Raw genomic sequence first — 5169 nt, forward strand, 5'->3', positions numbered from 1 at the left:
TGTCTAGAGAATTTAGGATTGAAAATGTAATTATAAGTTGGATGCGAGGGTTGCAGGTATACCCGGGAAAAATAATTTGTAGCTAATAGTTGTCGTCTAAATTGTAGGATTGATATTTCAGATTCAACACATAAACTAAAAATTAGACTGTTCCTGAAGGGACCTGTGGCAATGCGGATTCCGGTGTTTAATTCCATAATCAAGTTTGGAGTGGATTAAGGCTATGTATATTTTCAACATGATTGATCCATCAGATCCCATGATGTGTTGCCGAGGACTTTTAAGATTTAAATTTTATCTATGCATCTGTTTCTAAGTGTACAGATGTGGTTGGAACCACCTAAAGGCGCCTATCGAATATGAGGCCTAAAAATGTACAATGCTCGACATACGGTAACGGTGAATCTCCTAGGGTGAGTTTTGGGGATGAAAGTGTTATTCTTTTTCTGCTGAAATGAAGACATTTAGTTTTTTTGTTAGAGAAGGTAAGACCTGAGCTGTTTAACCAGTTTCTTAATCGATTAAGAGTTTCTTGTAGTTTGATTTTTATTTGTTTTATGTCGTTTGAGCGGCACATAATCGCTAGATCGTCCACATAGAGCATCAGCTTTGTTTATCTACCGTTCTAATTCGTTATTGTGCGAAACTGAACAAACATAAAAAATCTCGTTCCTGAGGGAATCCTCTAAATAGGAACTAAAAAAATCCTCCCATCTAATTTTCGGTAAATCCCAAAGACGCGAACTTAATGCCGATTCCCCGTTTACCTGTTTTGTTTATTGTTAGCGATTCATTGAAAGTTAGTTTTTTATTGATCATATTTCTTGTCCTCTACACCATTGATATTCTACTTTAAGAAGACCCGTACGTGTTTTGCTTGAGCATCTAAACCATTATGTTACTGCAACTTTTTATTCACTGCGAGTTTTTATTACCTAGTCATTGTCTAAGGAGTGCACTAGGATGCGAAGTGAGTCCTGCTGGAGAACGGTTCACCCTTCCTAGCAGCCAATATAATCACTTACCTTTCACAAGTTTTCTCTCAGGAAAGTTTTTCAATAGATGGAACACAGTATGAATGCATATATTTCCCCGAGACACTGAGTCGAGGAGAAGTATCTACATCTATCAATAGTATCATATAAGCATAAATATCTAAAAAGTTTATTCTGACTGATTTAATGATTTATTCCAGAATAACATAAGAACTAGGATTGTTCCGGATTTTCACCAGGTCACTCTCAAAAAAATATTCTTTAGACAACATGATCTATAATAATACTGACAAGTCATTTTTATGGATAATTTACAAATAACTTTTGTTATTTATTTATCCGAAGTAAAGCCACAATAAGCAATGATATTTAATTTTAACCCGTGTAAGCTCTATAAATAGATACACCTAATTAACGGATCGACTTTATAATAGCGGACAGTTTGCGTTGTTGATTGTGCTAAAAACTGTGAAAGCTCTTTTTTTTTAAATACTGGTAGTAATAATAAAAGCTTACCGAACCCAAAGATTCGAAGCCAATACGACAAAGCGTTCTCTACGTGCATCTTTCTAGTGACGCCTCTTCAAACCAAAATCTACTAAATCAGTTTTAACGCAATCCTCCCATTTACGTTTCGGTCCATCCCTCGGACGTAAACCCGTCGGTTATTTATATATATATTAGAACTAAATGCCATAGCATCCGCCCTTTACTTTTGCAAGACAAATAAACCAGATGGCAATATAGTAATAATATCGGACTCCATTAGCGTTCTTCAATGACTAGATATAATGTATTCAGTTCACCCACTTGTTCAACGAATTCATGAATACTTAATAATGCTAAAACAAATAGATAAATCAGTCTACTTCATCTGGGCTCCCGGGCATGTTGGAATTGAATGAATCAGGAAATAAGATTGCCGACAATACTGGTAGAGAAGTGTTAGTCCTCCCAGGTAGAACCGCAGCAATCTTAACTGCAAAGGAACTTGCTCGCCCTTTAAAGGAATTTATTAATAAAATATGGCAGGCAGTGTGGGATGAAAGTCCGCCCAGCAAGTTGAAATCCATAAAGAAAGATATGAAGTCCTGGATTACATAAACCTGAAGTAGACGCCGTGAAGAAGTAGTGATCACCTTACTCAGAATAGGACATACCCGATTGACACACACCTCATAATAGGAGAGGCCCGTCAAAAATGTTCGAAATGTAATAGTAATCTGACCGTCAAACACATTATTGAAGAATGTCATTACTACACATTAACTGTGAACCAGTTAGAGATACCAACAAATGTTCCAATGGCGTTGAGAAACGACAAATCCGTAATAGAAAGAGTCAGTAAATTTATCCATCAGACTAACTTAATAACCAGCCTTTAATTATTATAATTATCTATTGATCTTGCCTTATTTTAAAATTAGAACAGTTACTTATCTGCTTTTCATCATCTTTCCCACTATCGTAACGATTATTAAACAAATTATAATTGTCTAGCTAGATAATCTTATGGAAATGAATCCCACTGGTGCGGATCAGTACACCATACCAAAAGCTATGACTATGGAACAACTAGGCCTTACCAAAACCAGCAACCAACGGGCGTTGATGACCAGGCTGTTAAACGCCCTTTAAAAACTAACAAACAACAAACAAACAGAACGGTAGAACCTTTCAACTGACACTGAATATTAGGAAAAGTAAACGACAGCAAGCAGTGTTAGAAAAATGGTTCTTACAGTTAAATTCGCTGTAAATGAACAAAGAAAGAAATAAGAACAAATGATGTGACGAGTGAAACATTGATGATTTAATGTCCAGATTATATATTGGCTTATCATATATTAGCTAAAGTTGCATGTTAAGAAAACAAAGGCAAATCTAGTAGATCTAGCTACCTCCTTAAAATTTCTCCTTCTATTCGGGCCCTATTCTTAAATAATAATCAAATAAAAATTTATTCAACTGTTAAAAATCTTGAAATCACCCTTGAACACAACTTTTCTTTGAGATACTATTCCTATGATACTCCCGGTCTCACCTTTCTTACATTAATATAACTAAATGTCCTTCGCCACCTATTTTCATTCCAAAACCGTAAACTCTTAGTCATTTCCTTAATATTCCCCCACATTGATGACTGTTGTACAGTGTATTGTGATGGTGTCACTGAGGATCGTGAGGAAAACCTAAATCAATTAATGTATTGCCTTGTACGACTCATCTGGATCCTTTTACGTAGAGTCGAAGTGGCTTTACCATTCCTACTTTCGTTAGTATTTCCAGCTATTTTTCCTCTACCAAGTCACCTAATCCCGGCGTTCATCTCTGATTTTCATAAATTAAAATCCTTTGTTGATTGTCGCAATAGCTATTTACGGTCTCCAGGCATACATACAATGGTCCACCGGACCCTAGGTTTTGACAGAGTCTTCCCGATGGATTTCCATTTCTATATTCACCTTCAAATCTCGCTTCTTCCATTGTTTCCTCACCATTTCCAATAAAATTAACGTCAATCAGCGATCTCCCAAAACTAAAATAGATAGATATTCCATGTTCGCAAATAGAATTTATAAAAACTGCTGAATTAATTCTGTAAATATTTATACTTTTACTTAGTACTGCTCAGCAAAATAGATTGATATTAAGTGTTAATATCAGAAATTTATGCTTTTTTTTCGTTTAAAGACCTAAAAATTACTTAATTATGATTTTTCATTATTTATTAACTATTTTTTATTTTATTTTCTATTCTAAGGCTATAAAGTCTATCAAATATTTTATATTATAATTCTAATGGGACGTGCCCTAGAATAAATTAACAACTAATTATTATATTTAAAATGATATACGACGAAAGAAACAAATAGCTGATATATAATTATTTAACATCTTGTTTACACTGAAGAATGTGCATATGTAAATTGTATACTTCAACAGTTTGTACTTTAGTAATTCTTTTTACATAAAACAGTTTTGATAATTAAATAATATTTTTCAGGTTATACTATCGGTATATGTTGGGAATGTGCGGGATACTATCTTATGAGAGTATGCTTAACATAAGGGCGCCTCGACTACAGAGGGTCGACTCGATTCTCATGCAAAAAGGGGTGGCGGGAGACAAACAGGATCTCACTCCCCTCCTAGGATTATCTTCAGGATTGAGTGATGTCAATACGGCCGGAACTCTTACCGCTCTGTCATTGGCAATAGTTCAATCTTCCGGATAAAGGGAAACAACTCTTAGCAGAAAATATTAACGAAATTACTTCATTAAGGGGAAAAAAGTCTTTTTTTTTTTTAAAAAAAACTAATAAATCTATTTTTTTAATTCTTAAACTATGAATTATGTAGATCTGGCAAAAACCAAAAAACTACACGTTACAATTTCTTAACCTACCAAGGAATAATTTCAGATTTTATGTAATTATTTTTAATTATCATAAATAAAAAAAGGACATATTTTTCTTATTTTAAGTTTATTTTTTTTTAGAGATAAGCTTTAACCTTTAAATTCTTATAGAGATTGAGAAGGTTTCCAAGCCAGGACAATGCATCTACTCAGAATGTGCAACATACTGCATTCTCTTGGAGTATTGTTGTCATCATTATTCACCAGGGGCCACTGCAGGCTGCTTTATTATTTGGAAATCCGCCAGCATCGTTCGGCCTTTACGAGTCTAGATATACGTTTGAATGAGAAATTTCCTTTGTTCGCAAGGGAATCTCAAAGGAGACAAAAGAGGAAATTGTCAAACACTGAATGGTATTTTTCCTCTAGATAGTTCATGGATTCTTTGAAACGGACTTGTACATAAAAATGTATGTTTACCGATATATAGACATAATCATGTGTTTATTAGCCTACTTATAATGTGTTGTATTACATATTACAGAAGAATTAATAATTTATACTAGATTTTATGTGAAAACAATATACTGTATTGCCTGGGTATACATGCAGTGTTACTGCTGAGAATGTGGTAAATCAGGATAACCCGTCAAGGCAAAGATGGTTAACTACAAAAATTAATTATTTTATTTCTCAAACTGCTCTTCTAGAATAATTTGCTGTATTAAATAAAAAAATTGATTGGCGTTTGAACTGCTGTCTATTGCAATAAAGCGTTTACTGAACTGATATTGAAGCAATAGTGACCAATAG

The 5169-nt window shown here is 34.0% G+C and overlaps 1 long non-coding RNA gene across 1 annotated transcript in view; it reads left to right on the top strand.

Moving 5' to 3' along the window:
• The window catches only part of LOC106685119 (uncharacterized), a 24189-nt gene extending 19825 nt beyond the window's left edge, over window positions 1-4364 (top strand). The window contains exon 4 of the long non-coding RNA XR_010844640.1: window positions 4003-4364. This is a non-coding gene — a long non-coding RNA (uncharacterized lncRNA). The remainder of the gene's footprint in view (window positions 1-4002) is intronic.
• The last annotated feature ends 805 nt before the right edge of the window (window positions 4365-5169 follow it).

Source organism: Halyomorpha halys, unplaced genomic scaffold (assembly GCF_000696795.3).
Source record: "Halyomorpha halys isolate HHAL.00 unplaced genomic scaffold, Hhal_1.1 Scaffold660.1, whole genome shotgun sequence".
NCBI classification, from domain to species: domain Eukaryota; kingdom Metazoa; phylum Arthropoda; class Insecta; order Hemiptera; family Pentatomidae; genus Halyomorpha; species Halyomorpha halys.